Source organism: Papio anubis, chromosome 14, assembly GCF_008728515.1.
Source record: "Papio anubis isolate 15944 chromosome 14, Panubis1.0, whole genome shotgun sequence".
NCBI lineage: Eukaryota > Metazoa > Chordata > Mammalia > Primates > Cercopithecidae > Papio > Papio anubis.
This window is the reverse complement of record NC_044989.1, coordinates 79,715,893-79,741,278: the sequence shown is the minus strand read 5'-3', so window position 1 is coordinate 79,741,278 and position 25,386 is coordinate 79,715,893. Positions and strand designations below refer to the sequence as shown.

Sequence of the window (25,386 nt, the reverse complement as noted above, 5' to 3'; positions counted from 1 at the left end):
AGGGAGAGAGATTTTCAAAGTTAGACTTCAAGTAGAGCAATTAAATGATGGTAAGGTATAAGTTAGGGATGTGTGAGGATCTGACTGAAGTGAAAGGAGGGGACCAGGACGTAAGTTGACCTTTCTGTCTCATTCAGGTTTTAGACAATGCTGGATAAATATCCCATAGACACCGTAATGGAGGACTCCACAAGAGAAGGCCATGTTGGTTTTGTTTTCTCAGGCACTTCTAGGTAAGTTGGATCCCAAAGCAATGAAGGCTGGCATGGGGTGTGGATAGCTGAGTCACTTGAGATGAGCAGATGAAACATCCACCAAGAGAGATGGCAGGCAGATGGCAGAATGGTGAAATTGTGGTCTAAATGAAGGGTATGACATCAAAAGAGAAAAAAAGTCTTGAACTCTTACTGGCAAAATGCTACATAGAGATTGAAAAATGCAGAACAGAACTAATTCCTAATGGGGTGAGCCATAGGTTCAAATTCTTTTTTAACTTAAGAGCCTTACGAGGGGCCCTAATTCCGCCTCCAGATGAATGAGCCCATGGCTCCATAATTGTTTAGCTCAGTGTATTAATCTGCTCTCACAATGTTAATAAAGACATACCTGAGACTGGGTCATTTATAAAGGAAAGAGGTTTAATTGAGTTACAGTTTCACATGGCTGGGGAGGCCTCACAATCATGGCGGAGGGCAAAAGGGAAGCAAGACAGGTTTACATGGTGGCAGGTAAGAGAACATGTGCAGGGGAACTCTCTTTTATAAGACCATCAGATCTCATGAGACTTAGTTATTCACTATCACGTGAACAGCACAGGAAAGTCTGCCCCCATTATTCAATTACCTCCTACTGGGTCCCTCTCATGACATGTGGGAATTATGGGAGCTACAGCTCAAGATGATATTGGGGTGGGGACACAGCCAAACCATATCACTCAGCCAGGGGTGGCTTTTTCTTGTTACCTCTCTGAAGGGTGAGATGTGCTGCTTCAAGGCTGCTGCGTAGACAAAGTCAGGGCTTAGAATCCACCCAGAGAGGAGGTGCTGTTGAGTCCCGTGAATTTCACCCAGGACTGATCATACTGTCCTCCTCCCTTCGTCTTGTCTTTCTGGAAAACCTCAGTAAACTCAACCCTCAGTTGTTCCTGCAAACTCTGAGTCTTGAGCTTGCTTTGTTCACTTTCTGTAGCCCTAGTTCTGCTGACATTGTATGTAACTTGTTCCCCCTCTGTATTTTAAATTCCTTACTTTGCTTTGCTCTTCACCAAACCTAGACCTGCTCTTGTTTTACATGTTCTCTTGTCTCACTGTGGATAGTTGGTAGGACTGAGCTCCTCTCAGTACAGCCTGGAATTAGTACCAGGTACAGGTGAAAATTCAGGAGGCAGTGAACAATGACACCACCACAACCACTACTTCCTTCACTATTGTATATTGAGGCCACTCCTTGCAGGAAACTGTTTTACAGACAGAGGCCTCTAGCTAGTGGTTTTCATCCCTGAAGCCTGTCATTTTTTGGGGCCTTGGAGGCATTCACCCTGCAGGGGCAAATTGCAGGAGTGATTCACTTTGCTAGAATGGAAGCACTAAGAGAAGAGTGATGTCTACGTCAAAGCCATTCTTGTAGATAAGAAAAGCAAGTAGCCAGATTGTGGACTCATTTGAAGGGAATTTGGAAGGCAGCATGAGTAAAACGCCTCCCCAAATCCCTACTTTGCCAATAAGATACTTCCTTTAGCTAAAGGCTTTGAGATCTCTAAGTGTCTCTCATCAGAACATAGAGACATCCTCCAGGAAGGAAATGCCTCATGCTATTACCAGTGAAGGGCCTGGAATTTGTGAGGATAGCAGAGATCCAGAATCTTGGGGGGAATGGTAATCAGGACAGATGCTGGGCATCCCATCAGAAGTTGAGGGCCCACTGCACACCAGTGTAGATGTGCAGATGAAATAGCTGTCAAGTGTAGGGGATGCCATCACAGGTAAATGTGGACTATGTCCAGGCTTCCCCAAGGCAAGCATTGCTCCCTAATGATCCCCCTGCTCACAACCTTTCTGTTCCCTGCCACCTGATTACAAGTTAGGCAAGCAATCTGTATTCTACATCATTCCCTTCCACATTAGAGTTATTTACAGCTGGCAGGTAAATATCCACATACTTGTTCCCAGGGTTGAGATACTAAGCATGATGCCCATCTATATTGTTTCTAGGAACAGAACCATTGTGCTCAGTAAAAGGATACAAGGCAGGAAACAGCGTACCCGCTATTTGAGGCCTTAACTGTTTAACCGAACATTCAGGCACTGTACTGGGTTGAATAGTGTCCTTCCAAATTTCAAGCCCACTCAAAACCTGTCAGTGTGACCTTACTTGGAAATAGGGTCTTTGCAGACATAAACAAGTTAAGATGAGTTCATGCTGGATTTAGATAAGCTGTAAGTCAATGTAACTAGTGTCCTTATAAGAAGAGAAAGTTTGGACACATAGACACAGACACCCAGAAGGAACAATGCCATGTGAAGACAGAGGCAGAGATTAAAATTATGCTGTCACAAGCCAAGGAATTATCAGCAAGCACAAACTCGTAGGAAAAGGCAAGGATCACAAACATCCCTTGAGCGTCTGGAGGGAGCTTGGCCCTGCCAGCACTTTGATTTCAGACTTCTAGTCTCCAGAGCTGTGAGAGAATCAATTTATGTGTTTTAAGACATCCAATTTGTGGTAATTTGTTTTGGCAGCCCCGGAAAAGTAGGACAGGCCCATAGTAATAGGACTTTCTTTCCAACCTCTTCTCCCTTTTCTATCTTCCTAACATGCTATACTCAAACTACACTTTACCTTCATGGGTGCCTCATTGAATAGTGCTTCTCGTTATCATCCTCATCATCATCATGATCAACATCATAAAAGCTAACACCCTGCCAGCCCTTAATACATCCTAGGTCCTTAAAATCATCTCTGCAATAGCAAATGTAAATACTCATCTTATAAAAGGAAATTAAGCTGCAGATAGATGATCCCCAAATTCATATTTCTAGCAAGACGAGGAGCCAGTTTTGAAACTTGACAATCTGTTACGAATGTCTTAGCCATTTCACAATTCTACTGCCTTCAGCTTTCTTTTCTAGCTTACAAACTTCTTCTTATGCTTCTGTATGCTCTTCCACAGTCTTCCCAGATGCTCTCTCTCCTTGGCTCCTTGAAAACATGCTTCCTCTCCTTCCCTTCTCTGGGATCCTACAGACTTACATTTTTCTCCCATATCATTATCTTCCGCCTTTACCTTTTATGAGGTATTTGTATATAGTGCTCTTTTCTGAACAATGAGGGATATCTTAAGGCCTACTCTGGATCTAATTTAAGAAGATACATAGTGGGCCTATCAGCCCCCATAACATTCTCATGGAGATTTTTTATTTCACTTCCCTTCCAACTCTTCTCTCCTTCATACTGCTGCCTGGACTCCCAACAAGTGGTTTCCTTAGGCCTTTCTTCCCTCACCGCCCCCAACTCCATGCTCAGGGCATCTTTGTGACATAGACTCATTCCTCCACACCCCACCCTTGCCTACTAGTCTTCTAATTTCACAGAGTTCTTTCCAAGGAGATGGCTAGACATTATGCCAATCAGAATTATGTGAATATTAATGGCAAGGAGGCAGCTTGTCATCCCCCTGTCCCCTTTGGCATCCAGGTGATATGTGCACATATTAGCAGGAGAAAATACTTTAAGCACTTTGAGGCCATTTACAGACTAGTGAGGAGGAGATTTTTGATATGAGGTGGCAAGAGTCCTTTCCCTGGTACTTCCATGTAATGCCACCTAGTGTCCCATTTAGCATTATCTGTTGGTGCCCGTTGAGACCTGGTAGCCTTGACAAATAATCAGCAGCCCCAAGGCAATAGCAGAATCCTTTGTTATGACCATAAAGTTGAAACCAGTTGAGTTTAAGTATGTTGGATAGCTAATGAAATTAAATTTTTCTTTCATTTTTCAATAGCCTTAGTCTCACAGGTGAACAGGAGAATGAAGACAAGTATTCAGGCTCAATCCTATATTCCTGGGCAAATATGAATTGTCAGTCTGCCATCAATTCTGAAGAAATTCAGCCATTATACCTCTTGGATCCAAGGGTTATGGCAACTGATTTAATTCCAAAGTTTATGCTTCAGGCAAAATAATACTCAAGTAATATTTATAATCACTTTTCTCTATCTAAGAGACACCAATAATATAAAGTACTGGCACTAGCATTACTTTGTAAAGGTATTCTATATATGTTATGCATTAGAGAATGTCTCTGAAAATAACAGACTCTAAGACAGGCTACCAAGGATAATAGAGTTATATTTCTTCCCTGAAATGGATGCCCTGACCCAAGTATAAGAGTCATGTGAAATTCCCTGGAGAAGTATGCAGGAAAACTATTATTACAGGCATTTTATCGTTTAGAAAACCAAGATCCAAGAAGAGAAGTTGTGTTGAAATTATACAGTTAACATGTTCTTGAGCCAGATGGGAGCCCAGGCCACAAGATCCAATACTCTTCTCCTCTAGGAGATTAGCCTCCCCTCTCTGTGGTTAGGAGATCCCTCAGTTGATTATACCTGTACCTCTCCATAAAGGCCTTTGAGATCAAGATGTCATGAGATCACCATTGGACCTTGTTGCAATTTTGTATTCTACACTTGGTTTTTTAATTAAGTTTAAGGGCTTTTTAAAAACAAAACTTGAAGCTCTAGTTTTCTAGATCTCTTATAGTGTACAGTTTTTCATATAACTGAGCTGTATTAAAGCTTGTTCATTCATTTTTACAGAGATCTATGTGAGAGTCACTTTAGAAAACTCCTAACCAGTGTCAAACATGCCTAATATTTGTACCTCAATTAAAAATCATGGTGTAAGTGACTAGCCCGTTCCTATGGCCCAAGAGAGACAAATGTTTAAGGGGCTCCTGAAATATTTCTTTTAACTTTTCCTGAATTTAAAGGAGAAAGAAAATAGATTTTAAAAATAACAAGGCTGTGTAAAGAGTGGATTCTAGGAATTTATCTCTTCTTTGCACTTGTATTCTGCTAATTTCAAAAAATTAAAATAGTAAAATGAGCCCAAACAGTCTTGATTGCTTCCTAAAATGCTTAGAACTTGCTATTACTTTTGAATATTTTTCTTCCAATCCCCTACTCTTATCTTTAGATGTCTGGTAAAAAATTTTTTTGCTTGTTTGTTTAGTGATATTCTGCATTCATGAAAATGATGTTTCCTTAGAACTTTAGTTATTTTTTCCTTTTCACATCCCTCAACACCCGCATTATTATCTGTTCAATGTCAAGGCAGACATTGATAGATTTTGTAGTCCACTGAGGTAGAATCATGCTCAATACATGCTCCATAAATGAAGAATGAATGGGTGATGAACTAATGAAAGAATGAAAAAATGCTGATGTAACCAAGCTCCTGTGTTTAGTCTCTACAAAAACCCAACAGCTTTATTCTGTTTTATCATCCCAAATGTCCACCTCTAGTCATACATGGACTCTAAACCCTGTTGAATTGACTCTTATAGAAAGTTAGGTACTGGTCTCTCTTCACATTTCACACACCCACATTCCCACACACACAGGTCACAAAAATATGGAGATCAAAGGTTGGTAGAGACACACACCTCCCCAAAATGCCGCTAGTTCAGGACACTTTACTGAGTGCCTGCACATAGCCCAAGAGGCAATGGTCAGCAGTATGATAAGTGTTGTGATGAAATGAAAACAAGGTGCAATGAAAGAACCCAGAGGGCAACCTGAGATTCTGTGGAGGCTGCCTGGATGGAGGAGGTGATGCTGCTGTAACTACTGATCCCCCATCCCTACAGCAACCTGGCCACAAAGTGTGCTGGGCAGCATGTTCCATTGCTATCATTTCACAATGCACTGGGGACATTGCATTCAATACATTTTTCCTGATTGATTTTACTTGGGACAGTGACTATCTTGTTTTATAGGCCACTTGGAGAAAGGAGCTTAACTGCCTTAATGTTTAGCATATAGGGTCCATCCTTGCAGCACATACAAATCCTGAAATGCTATTTGAAGAAGACAATGAAAATAATGATGTTCTTATTTTTGTATGAACTCTTGGTATATCTGTAGACAGTTTGCAGCCTTTCTCGTCTCTCTCTTTGCTTTCAGACAGGCCGAATTTGAACAATCATTCTAAGAGAATACATCTTTAAAATGGTTTGAACGGTAATCCCATTGCCTATAAGATCTGAGCCTTAGGAAGCTTTTGAGATAAATCAGCCTTGGTTTTTCCCCCATTGATACACCTATTCCTATTTCTCATATTTCAGTGCCCTTCTTTTTTGATACACTCACTCTCCTATGTGTCTGCACCTGGGGCAGATTTTAGGAGGTTTTGAACTTATCTCTTATCTTAATCTTCCAATAAAAATGAGACCATCCTTTGTGTTTCAGAAGATAGCTCTGTAAAGCAGCTTCAGAAAGCCAGAGATTTGAGACTTATTGAAGGGTGATGGATTTATGTAGCTCCGTTTTACCAGCAGTACCAGACTCTGCAGAACCTGGCCTTATTTCTTTATTTGGAGGCCCTGCAGTCACAGGTTGCATCTTCATTTCTGGTAGTGTTAAGTACGGTTTCACTTCATCCTGCCTCCTGCTATGCTTAGAAATGGACAGGAAGTAGTGGCTTCTGGGCATCAACCATTCAAGATTATTTCCTGAAAAGTGACTGACACATGCGTAGTGTGTGTACATGTGCGTGTGTAGTGTATAGTGGGTGTGTGTGCACTCTGGGTCTGTGACCTTCAGGGACCTACTGGGACTGCCCACTGTTCCTGGGGGCATAGAAGAGAAATGCTTGGAGTTGCTTGGGAAGCTTATCCAGAGGCTAACAGCAAACAACAGCAGCTGCTTCTCCTTTTGATTGACCGGATGTAATATTTATTTTTATTTTTAACTGTCTTGTCTTCACTAGCCTGTTTTGAAGTACTGGCTAAAGATTAGTCAAGTTCCCTTCTTGAGCAGCTGATTAAATCCACACCCAAACCATCTTTCTTATGGGATTCTCACACACCTCCCACTCCAGGGCCACTATGCCTCAGCCCTCATGCCCTGGAGCCTGGTACCAGACAACTAGGACGTCACTTATGCCCCAGAAATTACTCAAATTAGCCAGTCCAAAGGGAGCCTGTGAAACCTAACCACACCCTGCTTGCCATGCATATTGCAACAAGCTGCTACCCTGCCTCCAAGTGGGTGCCCCTAGGTGGCCCTGTCTGGCAGCCTTCTCTCATTCGGAGCTGCAAGTAACAAAATATTCTGCCTTTCATCTATCCAAGAGTCATTATGTTATGTCTTGCCATCAAAAGAATTTTATAAAAGAGCAGGACACTGTTTAAGAGGCCTTCATTTTCAGGGACTGAATGCATGGACTCAATTGGCTTAAACAACAAGAAAATTTTCTCTCTCCTGTAACAAGAAATCCAAAAGATGTCAGCTTCAGGTACACACTATTCGAGTCTTACTTTCTTCTTCTCTGTAGTTCTGAAGGCTCTTTCCTTCTTAAATGCTGAGTTTTCCTTTAGGCTGTTAACAAGATATTTCCCATTATTCCACGCATCCTGACCAGACATAACAATGGCCATAGGTAAGAAGAAGAAAACAAAACAAAACTCTTCTTGTTATTTTCCTTTAAGAGTGAGAAAAAAACTCTTTGAGAAACGCTCACCTCCTTATACTAAAAAGACTTTCCCAGGAACATCATCAAACAAAATCCTATTGTATATTGCATCTCTAATCCTGCACCAATTACTAAAAAGGGAAGAACCAATAGATTTGATTGAACAGAATTCTGAATGAGGCCAGTCTCCCTTGAAACTCATGGCAACATGGAGAAGATTACATGCCAGAAAAAAATTGTGGATCTGTTTTTTGTTGGTGGTGGTGGTTTTGTTTTACTTTGTTCTATTTTTCTCTTTAAAGAAGAAAGTAATGGATGTTGAGTAGGGAACCCACAGTGCCTGCTGCACCTAATATGCACCTTATATATCTTTATCTTCTAAACTTACTTTTACAAGCTCTTATTACCAGGTTTATAACATTGGGCAAGTTATTTAGACCCTTTGAACTTGGATTTCCTAACCTATAGTGTAATTTTAGGAAAAATTATGCATGCACATTTCTCATCTTTAATGTATAGGCCAAAGCATAACATGACCAATGGCTGGTATTTCTTGACTCTTTAGAAAAGTCGTATCTTCCTATGGGAGGAATCAGCTTTGGAATGTGAATATGTCTTAGAAGGGGAATAACTTACTCTACCACTAAGGAGGGGCTGATGTTAGATCCTGCTCTGTGATCAGGATTGGCAGGGGAAAGTGAAACATGGAAGAACCTAAACATACTGGGGATTTGAAATTTGAGAGCGGGACAGGGCAGCACCAAATCCTGTTTATCCTCTACACGGCTCCTCTTATTCCTAGCATGGGAAAATATCCCAGTGCCTGTGATGAAAGATGTTAAGAGAGATAGAAGATTCTTGGAGGGAAATAACCAGGCATAGAAATTTGGAAACTTCTCTCCCAAATCATAAGAGTAATGCCTTACTAGTGAAAGCCACAGGGAAATGGGCGAGTTGAGGTTGGTGAGGTGGAGAGAACATTTGACCAGGAGACAAACACCAAGTTCAAGTTCAGCTTCACCATTTCACTTAATTTTACCCTGAGTAATTCCTGAACCTATTTTAGCCCCAGTCCCCATTTGTCAAATGACAATAAATGTGTCTTACCTCCCAATCTCTCAAGGGACCATGAGAATTGAATGAAGCAGTGGAAATAAAAGTGCCTTGAAAAACATTGTCATAGAAGTGGATGAGAATATGCTCTGTGTCTTTCAAGATAGCCTGAGTCCCCACACCTAACCTCTGTCTTTACTAGTCAGATCAACCAGCAAATGTATCTTTGGAAAGAAATATCTGGGCTAATGTGAGAGTCTTGGAAAATTGACAGTGCAAAATCCAATCCACTTTCCCATAAGTAACTGATGTGAGAAAGTATTCAGGAAAAATTCTTTCCAAATGGTTCTTTGCTAATAGCATATATATATATATGGATGTATAAAAATGGAGCACCACTATTAAAGATGTATAGATAATGCAAAGTCAGATCGGTGTCTCAAAAAAATAATGGCAAGACAATGAAATGAATGTGGCAGCCCCCCACACTCTATATCACCTAAGAGACTATGCATTTACTGCTAGGAAACTTCTCAAGCAGAGTCTTCCAGCCCTTGTTGTTGACAATTGTCTTAGTTCCTTTGAAGACATCTCCTTCAGAAGGGTAATCTCGGGCTGGGGGATCATTTCCAGGACAGCTCTTGACTATAAAACAGCTTTATTACAGTTTTGAATTATTAATTGTTTCCTAGTTAGTTTCTGTGCTCATAGTTGTCCTTTCATTTCCAATGATGTGATCACTGTAATTTTTATAAATAAAAAGACTAAAGGCATGGACTTCAAATGCTCAGTAGTGGCACAGTTGGGGATCGTGTGTCTGCTGGGATGATTTCTACGTCTGTTTAAAGCCCTGTGGTTTGTGGGACTCTAGGACTGAAATCTAAGATTTCCCATCCATGTACAGCTCTGAGAATGTGTGTGTTTGTGTATATGTTCTCATGTGCATTTGTTTGTGTGTGTGTTTGTGTATGCAAACACAGTGGTGGCACGAACCAAATAAGGTTGACTGCAAAGACCTGCACCTTGTCTCTGCTCTCTAACTCACTAGGGTAGCCAGAGACAGCCAATGTCCCTTCCTGGCCTTGGGCTTCTTGTCTGTGTAACACTAAGATCATAAAATCTGCTCTGCTTATTTCACAGGACCTTCATCAAAATTAAATGGTACATCATAAGAAAGCATCTATAAAGGAGTTACTGTCAAAGACACTCATCAGACACTCAGCAAAGAGAACCCCTAGCCAATTCTTACAGCCAGCTTATATCCAACTTTTTCATAAACTATTTCTAGCCTTCTTCAGCTAACACATTTATTTCTTCTCCCAGCTGCTATAGAACCAACAAATTTCACACAATCCAGCCCCAGTTACTTTCATATGTACTGGTTTCTATGCGAGTCTTGTCTCTATGGATCAACTTTAAGATTCTTGCATTTGGAGCCAACGCCCTACATAAGAGGTGATAGACTAGTTAAGAGCAATTGGAGTCATCAGACATTGGAATAAATCCTAGTTTTGCCAGAAAGTTGCTTTCTTGACCTCGTTAAGCCTTAGTTATTGTTCTGAAAAATGGGAATAATCTCATTAATATCTAACTCAAAATGTTGGTGTGATTATTAAACAAGGTAAAACATCTACACCCTTTAAGAAGGTTTCTGGAAAATATAATAGTACTTAACAAAGGTAGTTATGATTACTTAATAACAGTAGCCAAAAACATTATAGTATTACCTACAATTATGACCTTGAGATACTCTAAGATCCTAGGGTACTTTTAGAATCAGTGAAGAAAAGTCACATTCAAGTTAAACACACAGTTAGTCTTTGGTGTGTTTGAATAGAATTTTAATTCTTTAACTGTTATAACTTGCCTAGACTTTTGGTACTTCAGGTTGTCTTTTTTATTCCCAGAGAATAAAATTGGTGATTTGGGCCCTCAGTACTTTCACGTTGTTCCTGTTCTTATGGACTCGTCAGGCTAGTACTCTTTCATCTGAAAAAGGCTACCATAGGCCTGACCTGAACTCCCTTTCTGCTCTAGATTCTGATCCATGCTCACAGTTCCTCTGTGCAAAGCCTGTGATCATCTCACACATGTCCTGGTCTGGAGGTCTTGCCGGTGGATTCCAACATCTACAAGGCTGTCTCCTACTTTGAGTGCAAGAGTTCAGCAGCACCAAAGAGGCAGAACTTCACTTTCTGTCTTTCAGGTAGACTCTTCTCAACCCTGGGCTTTACATTATGGCAAACTAGAATTTTTTTAGAGCAACATCATTAAGTACTAGGAAGAAGCTATAATATACCCTGTGCCTAGGACTTGGTTAGAAGTACAATAAATTCCAAGTTTCCAGTTATGCCCTCCAAGGGCCATTTGGTACGTGGGGTGAGTCCCATGGAAAGCTAACACAGATCACAGCAGGAACCCTTGTCACAAGTCCTCCACTTTCTGAGACTGCTGTTTTCTTCAAGATCTTGGTAAAAAAAAAAAAAAAAAAAAAATTGCAACGTAAAGGTAGGTACTATGAGAAGTCTGCTGTGTGCTCCGCAAAGATGCTTGAGATGGGCAAAAGGAATGGTGATTTTCTTTGTATCAGCCATTGATGAAGCAACCTGGTCTCTGCTGTTGTCATCTCCTGATTGTGGCCCTCAGCTCCCAAGACTGGCTCAATTTTCATCACAGTAGACTACTCATTCTCCCTTCATTTACTAAAAATATATCACTCAAAAAATGTTTATCTGATAAATACTTACTGAAGGATATGAAGATACTGAGAGGTAGTGCTAGGGCAGGGATGAAAAACAAATCAAGATCAATGTCAAAGAACACAATTGCCTGAAATTCCCCAACGAATACCTGGGGCCCCAGCTTGCCCAGGTGGCTGGGGCTCTCTTCTTCTTGCCTCGTATCTTCCTGCTTCTTGCTTTTTCCAGGATTCTCTTCTCCTATGCCTCATAAGATACAGTGAATAATTCTCAAATGTCTCTTACTTTTGTGGGCACAAAAGTTTTAGTGTCCATTGCGTTTTATTCTTTCCTTCCAGAAATTCCTGGGCAAAAATGGGAGGATAGGGTTGTTATGTATACTATCATAAGACAATCATCAATTTGTTTGAAACATAAAAAAACTAATTCTCATTTTTGGTGATTTATCTCACTTCCCTAATATATAGAGGCAGTTCAGTCACTGTTTTTTTTTTTTTTTTTTTTAAATAAATTACCTGCATTAAATTTACAGTAAGTAAGGGGAGAGGAGGTTGCTGTGGATGAAGATATTCAGAGGAGGCAATAAAAATGTGGCTTTAGCCTGAGTCCTAAAGTCTTCAGAATGAGACTGAAAAGAAAGTTGAAGAAATATGGCAATATGACAGAGTTCTAGACTTCATGTTCTAGCTCCCTTGCAATCAGGTGTGTTTGGCCAGTGGAATGAATGGGCATAATGTGGGCCATTCTTAGGTATGCACTCATACTCCTTCCTTTCTGCCAGCTGCATTAGTAGGGTGCTGAGGACCTGAGGAGGGAGCAACAGGTACAAGAAACATGGCTCTCTGAAGTCTGGACTGCATGAAGCAGAACCCTTCTGCCAATGTATAATGGGCTTTGAAAAATGTCCACATAAATTTTGTCTTGATCCAGAGAAGTGAGTAGCATGTTTGCTAATCTCTACATTTGCTTTTACCCGGGTCTTCTTCTCTACTTGAAGAAGGATCTCTTGTGTTTGCTGAATAGAGTCCTTTCCTTGTCTTTAGTACTAGCCTCAGCAGTCACCAGAAAATCTTTCGTAATTTCCAAGCGACTATTAGCTCTGTATTTCAGTAGTAGCTCAGTTGATATTGGCATAGTTTCAATGAATAGGTTAGCATTTTCTTTATTCCTTCAGATGAATATGAAGAAGTAGCAGACTTCTTTGAAAAGGGATTGGTAACCTGTTCAATAAAGGGCCAGATCATAAACATTTTAGGCTTTGCAGGACATACAATTTCTACCGTGACTATTCCACTCTGTTGTAGCAAGAAAGCAGCTATAGAGAATAAAATGAATGAGGATGGCTTTGCTCCGATAAAATTGTATTTATAAAAACAGGCAGCAGGCTAGACTTGGCTGTAAGCCATAGTTTGATAAACCCCACTTTAGAATATTCCTTAGGCCTTCACAATTTCCTGTAGGATATAGGGTACACATCTTCCTATCCAATAGTGAGCACCTTTATGACCATGATAATGATCTCTTCATATAAGGCAGTGGAGCCAGTGCCTGGAAACCAACAACATCAACCAATGTTTCTTAATTCAAAGTGAACTGGAACCTGGTAAGCTTTAAACAGTGGAGTAGTAGCCACCCTGGAGTAAGAACAAGTCAATGCATATTCAATATAAAAATCTGCTTTGCTTTTCCTTCTTTTTTCTTTTCCCCACCTAAATTCTACTGTTTTCACTTTGTGACTGGATTACATTTGAATGATAGCAACGGAAAAAACAATGATGAAGAAAAATAATTAAATCATTGCTCTTTAATTCCATTATCTGGACATGACAATACATATGTGTATATATGCATTATATATGCATGCATATATGTGCGTGTGCATATCATTTCTATCTATACATTTTTAAATCAATAAGATCAAACTATTTATATTTGGTAGAATTTTTTAAATAAAAACATATCATAATTATCTCATGTCCCTATATAGACAAATAACTTCAACCTAACATTTATCTTTTATTTGTTTAAGCATGATAGTTGGCCAAGAAAGAAATATTTTTGAATGGGCAAAAATCATATTTCACTATGATCTCCTTTGTAATGCTGCAGAATTTTTCATTTACTATGTAGATATTTAATTTAAAAATTAACAAATTTCATCTGTTAAATTATGTCTATGTTGATAAATGTGTTTATTACAATGTTTTTTATTCATTTTTGAATACTTACTATATTAATGCCTTAACATAAAATCATAAAAAGGTCAAAATATTTGCCAAAATTTAAGACTTTTTATAAACTTTGATAAATTTTCAGGAGGGTTGGAATTTGAATTAAGGCAAAACAAATGATCAGCCTACTCTATTTCCAACCACATTTATGAAATAAGGGATATTCATTGTTTCATAAATTTTGAAGTGAGAACCCAAGTAGAATTTGAGAAAGAAAGAAAATAGGCCATTTCCTTATGACTTGGTAGAAAACTCTGGTGAAAGGAGTCCACCAAATCAATTCAGTTCATCCCACATTTATCGAATTACTGGTTTGTTACTCTTTGGCTTTGATTTTACTCAAATATATTTGAGTATATTGAGCTTATATTCTGGCTGAGGAGAGTCCATGCAAAAAATCAAATAACCCAACTCAATCCATGAGGACAATGTTACCCTAATACTAAATTCAGACAAAGATATCACAAGTAAATAAAACTACAGACCACTACCTATTATGAATGATGACGCAAAAGTCCTCAATAAAACAGTAGCAAACTGAATCTAAACATATAAAAATAATCATATACCATAATCAAGTGGGATTTATCCCAATAATGCAAGATTTGTTTAACCTGTGAAAATCATTTGATGTATATCTCTGTTTTGGTACCAGTACCATGCTGTTTTGGTTACTGTAGCCTTGTAGTATAGTTTGAAGTCAGGTAGCATGAGGCCTCCAGCTTTGTTCTTTTGGCTAGGATTGTCTTGGCAATGCAGGGTCTTTTTTGGTTCCACATGAACTTTAAAGCAGTTTTTTCCAATTCTGTGAAGAAAGTCATTGGTAGCTCAATGAGGATGGCATTGAATCTATAAATTACCTTGGGCAGTATGGCTATTTTCACAATATTGATTCTTCCTACCCATGAGCATTGTATGTTCTTCCATTTGTTTGTGTCCTCTTTTATTTCACTGAGCAGTGGTTTGTAGTTCTCCTTGAAGAGGTCCTTTATATCCCTTGTAAGTTGGATTCGTAGGTATTTTATTCCCTTTGAAGCTATTGTGAATGGGAGGTCATTCGTGATTTGGCTCTCCATCTGTTACTGCTGTATAAGAATGCTTGTGATTTTTGCACATTGATTTTGTATCCTGAGACTTTGCTGAAGTTGCTTATCAGCTTAAGGAGATTTTGGGCTGAGACGATGGGGTTTTCTAAATATGCAATCATGTCATCTGCAAACAGGGACAATTTGACTTCTTCTTTTCCTAACTGAATAGGCTTTATTTCTTTCTCTTGTCTGATTGCCCTAGCCAGAACTTCCAACACTATGTGGAATAGGAGTGGTGAGAGAGGGCATCCCTGTCTTGTGCCAGTTTTCAAAGGGAATGCCTCCAGTTTTTGCCCATTCAGTATGATATTGGCTGTGGGTTTGTCATAAATAGCTCTTATTATTTTGAGATATGTTCCATCAATACCGAATTTATTGAGAGTTTTTAGCATGAAGGGCTGTTGAATTTTGTCAAAGGCCTTTTCTGCATCTATTGAGATAATCATGTGGTTTTTGTCTTTGGTTCTGTTTATACGCTGGATTACGTTTATTGATTTGTGTATGTTGAATCAGCCTTGAACAGAGCCCTCAGAAATAATACCACACATCTACAGCAATCTGATCTTTGACAAACCTGACAAAAACAAGAAATGGGGAGAGGATTCCCTATTTAATAAATGGTGCTGGGAAAATTGGCTAGTCATAAGTAGAAGGCTGAAACTGCATCCTTTCCTTACTCCTTATACGAAAATTAATTCAGGATGGATTAGAGACTTAAATCTTAGACCTAAAACCATAAAAACCCTAGAAGAAAACCTAGGTAATACCATTCAGGACATAGGCATGGGCAAGGACTTCATGTCTAAAACACCAAAAGCAACGGCAACAAAAGCGAACATTGACAAATGGGATCTAATTAAGCTAAAGAGCTTCTGCACAGCAAAAGAGTGAACAGGCAACCTACAGAATGGGAAAAAACTTTTGCAGTCTACTCATCTGACAAAGGGCTAATATCCAGAACCCACAAAGAACTCAAACAAATTTACAAGAAAAAAAATTTACAACAAGAAAAATTTACAACAAAAAAGTGGGCAAAGGATATGAACAGACATTTCTCAAAAGAAGACATTCACACAGCCAACAGACACATGAAAAAATGCTCATCATCACTCGCCATCAGAGAAATGCAAATCGAAACCACAATGAGATACCATCTCACACCAGTTAGAATGGCAGTCATTAAAAAATCAGGAAACAACAGGTGCTGGAGAGGATGTGGAGAAATAGGAACACTTTTACACTGTTGATGGGACTGTAAATTAGTTCAACCATTATGGAAAACAGTGTGGCAATTCCTCAAGGATCTAGAACTAGAAATACCATTTGACCTAGCCATCCCATTACTGGATATATACTCAAAGGATTATAAATCGTGCTGCTATAAAGACACATGCACACGTGTGTTTATTGCAGCACTATTCACAATAGCAAAGACTTGGAATCAACCCAAATGTCCATCAGTGACAGACTGGATTAAGAAAATGTGGCACATATACACCATGGAATACTATGCGGCCATAAAAAAGGATGAGTTCGTGTCCTTTGTAGGGACATGGATGTAGCTAGAAACCATCATTCTCAGCAAACTATCGCAAGAACAGAAAACCAAATACCACATGTTCTCACTCGTAGGTGGGAATTGAACAATGAAATCAACTGGACACAGGAAGGGGAACATCACACACTGGGGCCTATTGCGGGGAGGGGTGAGAGGGGAGGGATAGCATTAGGAGATATACCTAATGTAAATGACGACTTAATGGGTACAGCACACCAACATGGCACATGTATACATATGTAACAAACCTGCACGTTGTGCACATGTACCCTAGAACTTAAAGTACAATAATAAAAAAAAAAAAAAGAAAAAAAAGAAGAAAAAAAAATCATTTGATGGAATGCACCACGTCAGTAGAACAAAGAAAAATAGCCACATAAATATCCCAATAGATCTAGAAAGAGCATTTTACAAACCCAATGCCCATTATTGATAAAACCACCACAACAACAACACTCAACAAACCAGGAATAGAAGGTAGCTTTTTCATCATAATAAAGGATATCTATGGAAACCCTACATGTAACATAATACTTAAAGATCAAAGACTGAATGCTTTCCCCTTAAGATCAGGAACAAGACGTGAATGTCTGCTTTTTTCAATTCCATTTAGCATACTAGTGAAGGTTCTAGTAAGGGCAAGTAGATGGAAAAAAATAGCATTCAAATTTGAAAAGAAGAAAAATTGTCTCAATATACAGGTGACATGATCTTGTATATAGAAAAATCTTATGAAATTCACAAGAGAACTATTAGGGATAATAAATGAATTTAGCAAGTGTACAGGATATACAAATATCAGTTGTATTTATTTATACTAGAGATGTAAAATCCAAAATAAAATGAAGAAAACAATTCAATTTATAATTATATTAAAAATAATAAAATGTTTAGGAATAAATTTAACAAAAGAAATGTAAAACTTATACTCTGAAAACTATAAAAACTTGTTGAAAAATATTAAAGAAGATTTAAATGAACGGAAAGAAAGCCTGTATTTATGGATTGGAACCCCTAATATTTTAAGATACCAATTCTATTCAAACGGATCTACAGATTCAACACAATCTTAGCTTCCACTTCGGAAGAAATTGATAAGTAAATCCTAAAATTCATGTGGAAATGCAGTGATATCAGAATAGCCAAAACAGTCTTGAATAAGAGAAAAGCTGGAGGACTCACTCCTTCCAGTTTCAAAACTTACTGCAAAAGTAGTGTGGTACAGGCATAAGAAGAGACATATAGATCACTGAAACAGAATTGGGATTCCAGAAATAAACCATTATACATACGGTTAATTGGTCTTTAACAAGGGTGTCAATACAATTCAATGGGAAAACACTTATATTTTTAATAAATGGTGCTAGGACATCCTGATATCTATCCACATACAAAAGAAAGAATTTGGACACCTTCCTTACACCAAACACAAAAATACTCATAAACTTAAATGTAAAACCTACAATTATGAAACTCTTTTAGGAAAACTTGGGAGTAATCTTCTTAGATATAATACCAAAAAAAGCACAAGTGACAAATAAATTGGACTTTATAAAAATTAAAATATTTTGTACTTGAAAAGACATCATCAGTGAAAATATATGGCTATAATTAAAAAGACAGATAATAACAATTGGTGGTAAAATACAGAGATATTAGAATCCTTATGAATTGCTGGTGGGAATTTAAAATGGTGAAGTCAATTGGGAAAATAGTTTGACAGTTCCTCAAAAGATTAAACATGGAGTTATTACATGACCCAGCAATTTCACTCCTATGTATATACACTAGAGAAATGAAAATGTAGGTCCATACAAAAACTTGTACATGGATATTCATAGTAGCATTATCCATAGTAGCAAAAATGTGTAAAGAACTCAAATTTCTGCCAAATGCTTAATAACTAAATAAAATGTGCTCTATCCATAAAAGAGAATTTTATTACACCATAAAAATGAATGAAATATGGATATATCTTAAAACTTGAATGGATCTTATTATGCTGAGTAAATAAAAGCCTGTCGCAAAAGACCATATATTGTAAGATTCAATTTTTATGAAAGATCTTAACTGGGCAAATGCATAGAAACAGACAAGTAGCTTAGTGATTCCTTATGGCTGGATAAAGATGAGGAGAAATAAGTGACAACTAATGGCTACAGGATTCCATTTGGTTGTAATGAAAATGTTCTAATATTGATAGTGCTAATGGTTGTACTAGCTGCTAATGGTTGTACAGCTCTGTAACCATATGAAAACTATTGAATTATTTACTTTAAATGAGTAAGTTGTAAGCTGCAAAAATTATATCTCAATAAAGCTATTAACAATTTTTTAAGTCAAATAAGTCAAGAAATAAATAGACTATAAGAATGGTGGGGCCAACTTATCGTATAAAAATCATAATCACCATTGAAGGTCAGAAGAAAAAGAGAGGAAGAAGAAGAGAGGGAACAAGAGGAAAGGAGAGCCCTAGGGAGAGAAGGTGCACCTATTACTCCCAAAGAGTAACTTAGGGAAGTGATTCATCCTTTTGTTTTTCTCTGAGGTTCATAGTGAGGCTAGAAGCAAAAGCCGTAATTCATTTCCATTTTCCAAAGTGTGCCTTTGAGCTTATTATTACCTTTGTGCATTAAAGGATCAGTGCAAGAAGTCTGCCCATAAATGATGACTTCACGGCACTACCAGCAGTGTTCACATACCTGGGTATCAGAAAGTAAATGAAATGTTTGGGGAAAACACAGCGTAGCTTTTCTCAGGGAAAGAATTTGAAACCATTTTTTTAGGATACAGTATGGACATCCTACTCCAGTATAGCAGAGTGCAAGATAAACTGATCACACTGAGCCAAAATGGGACCCCAGGGAACAATTCCTATCTATCTCTGGAACAAAAGATAAAATGAAAATTGGTCAATAGAATATGTAGACCTAAACAAGACTTTGGTTCATGCTCTTGAGAGGAAGGATGCCTAAAATTATTCTAGACCTGGAATCATTCACTGGGGTCTCTATTCTGTGAGCCTTGTCACAACTGGATCCTGAATATAATTGTGCACTGCACCCCGCCCTCCACCCCAGAGAATTTCTTTTATTGCTGTTTAAAATTGTGCACAATTAGGCCCATGCATATGCTTCCTGAGAAGCTGTTTACAGTAGCCTCCAGATACCATGGACCTAAAATATGTCTGGATCCAACATAATGAGAACTTCTATGCCAACAGTCCTGTTTGTGTGGCAAGAACTCCTAGGTGTCACTTCTATGAGATACCTTCTACTTCTGTATTTTCTACGGGATTTCTGGTTCTCTCCTCTGTGGTACTAAAGAGAATGACAAGTCTGAGACCCCTTGGGTCTGAAATACTGGTGGTTAGAGTCTGGGGACATCCGACAATAGTGAGGGAGACAGGGCTGAGACTAGAGGGCTTGAAGCAGAAGGAAAGACCTCTGGAAAGGAAAAATGATGCCTGCACTTTAGGTGAATGAGGAAAAATGACTAACGGCACAGAAAGATGCCCCATCCCTCAGCAAAGAGCACACCTAAGAAGGCCTTGTCATCAGGACCTCTCAGTCCCCATGTGAGAGGCCCTGAACAAGTGCTGCATTTGGTTCTCACACCGGGTCTTGCCCATCTCCCTGTGGTCATGTGAGGAGAGTTCCTTTCCAAGAATTCTACAGTTCTCTTTGTGCACTTCCTCCCTCTTGCCCCCAAATACACATACCCCAATCCCTGACAAGACTGAAGGACCTTCCATGCTGGGCTCTATGGAAAGGCCTCAGACCAATGCTACCCTCTTCCCCATGACCCCAGGAAGAAGACAGACCTGCATGTTTCAGTCACAGTCCCTTGGCCATGTTCTCTGCTTCCTTGAGCTGAGCTCTTGTGACCCCATTAGCTAATGTGGTACTGCAGGCCTGGTTGGTAGTATATTGGAAGTCAGTAAAAAAAGTTTGTCAAGAACATGTGCTCTGGAGTCAGACTGCTTGATTTTGAACTCCAGCTCTGCTACTTCCTAGCTGAGAGTCTAGCTAAATTGCTTTGCCCCTGTGCACCTAATTTCCACAACTACCTAAAAGAAATAATAACTATACCTACCTAGTAGTATTATTATGGTGAGATAATACGTGCAAACTACATAGCATAGTTCTTGACACACAGTAAATGTTCAATTAATCTTAAATATTCATGTTATACATCTGCTAGCAAGTGCCCCGATCCTTGAATACGCTTCATATTTTAATGGTGGTATGTGATCGGATTGATGTGTTTGGAGAAAGTTTTGAAACCATAAACTGGAGAGTTCAGTCCAAATTATTACACTAGTCCCTCTGCTCAGAAGCAATGACGTACATATGAAGCCTGTCTGTTCCCAATTTCAACTACAAAATGCAAACGGGAGGCAAGGGCATAAAGTGTTACATCTGTTGGAGGGCTTGAGGATGTTTTATAGCAGATTAATCAAAGTCATTTAAGTGATTCTTTCTCTAGACATAAAGCATTTCGGTCCTTTAATTTCTTGTGAGATACAAACGTGACCAATACTGTAATCTAATTAATTGCTCTGTGCATAAACACTAATTGCAAAGAGATAGTTTAATACTAGCTGTATATGGGGTGTTAAGCAGCCAGCTAGTATTTGAAAGGAGAAAGAAAGGAACTCATTTCTTGAAAAGGAAGATGAAAGAATACAAGTAATTGGATTTAAGCTAGTAAAATTCATCAGGATAAAACATATCCTTGTTTTCTTACCTTTTTGATGAGATTGCTGTGTGATTCATGCATCTCATCTTTGCAGGGATATTAGAATTGTGACAAACATCCAGCTGAATATTTTGTTCTGTGAATGAAGGTCAAGAGTATTATTTAAGCTGGGTGTGGAACACGTATATTACCAAAGGTTTCATCTACAATATGTGGACTTTAGCCCCTATCCTGGAATAATTTTTAAATAGGGATCTCTCAAACCTGGTTGAGGAATATTTTTCTTATTCCAAGTTTTGTTTGATTTTGCATTTAAACAAAATCTAATACCTAACAGGTGCCTGTCATAATTTCTGACACACAAAGTACTCAATCAATGCTTGCTAAATGAATGAATGAAAAAATGAGAATAACTGGGTGTGGTTAGGAAAGACAGAGCATACATACTATGAAGGGTCAAGAAGATTTTACATATGAATGAAAACATACGTAGTTCACTTTACAAGTAAGCAAAAAGACATTGACTATATGTTATCATTGGAAAGTCTGCAGAAGAATGACTGGCCAACTACACATTTTTATCAGTACCTCTTTCTATTGACTAATGTTATACATTTCAGTTAAAACCTTATGCGTGGTTAAAGGTCAGGCACAGTAGCTCATGTCTATAATCCCAGCGCTTTGGGAGGCTGAGGTGGGAAGATCGCTTGAGGCCAGGAGTTTAAGTGCAGCCTGGGCAACATAGTGATGAGACCCTGTCTCTATAATTTTTTTTTTAACAGCCTTGTGTGGTAGCGTGTGCCTGTTGTCCCAGCTACTCAAGAGGCTGAAAAGCAGGAGAATCTGTTGAGCCCAGGAATTCAAGATTACCGTGAGCCATGATTGTCCCACTGTACTCCAGCCTGGGTGACAGAGGAAGACTCTGTTTCAAAAAAAAAAAAAGTAAGACTGCCCTTAGGAGAAAATGCATAAATAAACTGCATGTGTAACTACCTCCAAAGGAAGACTGACCACATTAATTCCACATTTTAAAAGTCTGAAGACTGCTTCCGCAAACGAGGCAACCAATAGATCAGCTTTGCTAGAGGAAGGATGGTGTGATGCCTACAATGTGGGTCTATCTAGGTGGGCAGAATTTGGGAGGACTGAGTGGGGGTTTGTAGCAGTGGTAGAATAGTATGAGGTCACTGAGCGCCGGAAGATGGGGGAAAGGGTCAACTGTGAATTGAAGATTAAGGATGTGGGATGTTGCTGACTTTTAAGTGACTGTCAGCAGGGACACACTATCTTTTCAGTACAGTGAGTGGACATCTTTTGTTACTGTTTCACCTTCTGACCAACAGTGACAGGTGATCGTAGAGCTTCAGCACAAAACAAGTCCTTAGAAATCATTTAAGTTGATCACCTTTTTTTTTTTTTGAGATGAAGTCTCGCTCTGTTGCCCAGGCTGGAGTGCAGTGGCATGATCTCGGCTCATTGCTAGTTCAGTCTCCTGGGTTCATGCCATTCTCCTGCCTCAGCTTCCCAAATAGCTGGGAACATAGGCATCCGCCACCACGCTAGGCTTATTTTTTGTATTTTTTAGTAGAGATGAGGTTTCACCGTGTTACCCAGGATGGTCTCGATCTCCTGACCTCGTGATCTGCCTGCCTCGGCCTCCCAAAGTGCTGGGATTACAGGTGTGAGCCACAGTGCCGGGCCAATCACCTCATTTTATAGTCACAACTAAGTAATTTGGACAGAGCCATACTTAAGGAACTGCTGACTAGAGCTTCCTGCTGCTGGGCTTTTTCAGTTAATCCACATATGCAAATTATAATCCTGTGCTTGCTTTATTCCTCAAATTTCACAAGTATGAAAATTTAGGATTTCCAAGCTGAGGTGTAAATCACCTAATGTTCACCACTTTGTGGCCCAGTCTAAGCACAGATGGCCACTCTAAAGAAATACACAAGTCTAAGAACCAGAGAAAATGAAGAACAATTATATTATGCAATTATTCAGAAAAAGGCATTAGATACATTCACCATTCTTCTTAAAAATATTTTTTTCTGTAAGTTTTACTCATTATAGTATATCTGCCCCCAGTCTCTCTTCCACTTTCTCTAATTTACTTGAAGTTCTCCAGGCTATGCTGGCTTTAACGATCTCAGTTTCTCAATTCTGCATTGATTTATATCTTTAAGGGGAGAAAAAAATCCTTTTAGTTTTCTAAAAATGGGTTGCAGCACCTAAGTTTCTTTAAATTGTTCTCCTCACCTGTTAGTTCCTACGTGGACAACAAGACCCAATAAGTGCATGGGCAAAGACAAGATTTCTTTAGTAGTCTTGGGAAGAGGAAGAGTCTGTTAAGAATCTTAGGTTACATGATAACCAGTGACATTGATGGCAGAAACATAAGAATAGTTTAAATAATGTAGGAAAAGCATATAAAATAATTCAGTACTTAGGTTCAATTCAAAAATGAAAGGTTTTTGAAAAATTTAAAAGTGAACTTTCTAAGCCATAGATATTTTCAAAAACCTCCATAATGAAGAAACCTTAGAAACATTTTGTTAAAGTTAGGAACATAGCAAATATTTTATTATCACCATTGCTGTTAAGCATAATGTTGGAAGTTCTGACTAATACAGTGAAACCCCCAACAAAGTGCAAAATAGTCTAAGTACTTGAAAATAAGAGATAAAACTGTTGTAATTTGCATATATTGTGATCATTTATACAGAAAACTCAAGAGAATAAACAGGCTATTTGATACATTAGATTAAACAATGTTAAGTAAAATACCAACATAAATAAATCAATAATATCCTTATACTGGCAATTACTGATTAGAAAATGAACCTAAAAGAAGATAGCATTTATGAAAATAAAAATGCAAAGTATATAGCAATTGACTAACACAAATGTGAGAAATTTTATGGAGAAAATTATATAGTGTTATTGAAGGACAGAAGAGAACTGAAATAAAGGAGAAAGATACCAGATTTGTGGAAATGAGTGTTAAAAGTTATAGAAGGCCATTGTTTTGGATCAAGCTTCTGTACTAGGCACCAACAGACCAAACTAAAAACCAAAGTGGAATTACACATGCTCAAGTTTCTAAGGAAAACTAAGTTGTTACCAAACCTTCAGAGAAATCAGGAGCCAGAGATAGCCAATTTCCTAATGAGACCAGTTTAAATCATCAATCTGTATGGTAATAAAATTATCTTGTCTTAAATTCTTACACAAATATAGTAGCCTGAAGTAACCTGATGTTAACCTATCAATTATTTTTCTATTGTTCTTTCTCCTTGTTCCTGCCTTACAAGGAAAGTATAATGACTTTGAAATAATCAATCTGCTTTTTGTTCTTTGTTTCTGCATTCTTCAGTCCTTTTTCTGTCTATAAAGCCATCCACCTCTGCTGGATTCATTGAAACGCTTATTCTATTTTACAGAATGAAGTGATACCCAATTCTAAAATTGTAATAAAGCCAATTGAGATTTTTAAACTAAATGTGTTAATTTTGTTTTTTGAACGAGGATTTAATATTGGAAATCTCTATTCTTCCCAAGCTGATCCAAATATTTAGTACAACTCCAACTGAAACTTGAGGGAGTGGGTAGGTGGAATTATACAATATGATTATAAAATGCACGTAAACAAGTAAAGATTCATGAAGAGCAGAAAAAAATTCTCAAAAAATGTGCGATATGCTAAAACATATTGCAAAGCCAAAGTAATTAAAACAGTGTAGAAATGGGTCACAGAGAGAGAAACAGACAAAGAGAACAGTCTGGAGAATCCAAAAATATACTCATATATATAAAACTTCCTGTTTGATAAAGAAGACAATATAGGGCAGCAGGAAGGAGATTGATAAGCAAGGTCAAGGTGCTTGTTTTCAATATGGAGAAGACTAAAACCAAATTATATCTGAAAGAGTAAATAAAATTAATTTCCTGGTAGATTAAAAATAAAGATATTAAAGGTAAAACTTCAAAATCATTTGAAGAAAACATACAATGGAGAAGGAAAATAATTTCTTGAACAAAACCTCAAAAGCAAAAATAAAATAAAATAAATAAAATAAAATAAAATAAAACAGTTAGTGGATCTGAAGACGTCAAAATTAAGTGGTAACTGGATATCCGTATGCAGGAGAATGAATCTAGACTCCCACCTCTCACCCTATACAGAAATCAGGTCAAAATGGATCAAAGACCTAAATGTATGACCTGAAACTATAAAACTTCTAGAAGACAAAACAGGGGAAATGCTTCAGGACATTGGTCTGAAAAAAGATTTTATGAGTAAGACCTGGAAAACACAGGGAACAAAACCAAAAATAAACAAATGAGATTATATCAAACTA

The 25,386-nt window shown here is 38.2% G+C and overlaps 1 long non-coding RNA gene across 1 annotated transcript in view; it reads right to left on the bottom strand.

The window, feature by feature from the left end:
• Positions 1-854: 854 nt before the first annotated feature.
• LOC108581689 overlaps positions 855-25,386 on the bottom strand; it is a 141,823-nt gene continuing 117,291 nt past the window's right edge. The window contains exons 2-3 of the long non-coding RNA XR_001894311.3: positions 21,074-21,161; positions 855-11,791 (exon numbers count right to left, since the gene is read on the bottom strand). This is a non-coding gene — a long non-coding RNA (uncharacterized LOC108581689). The remainder of the gene's footprint in view (positions 11,792-21,073; positions 21,162-25,386) is intronic.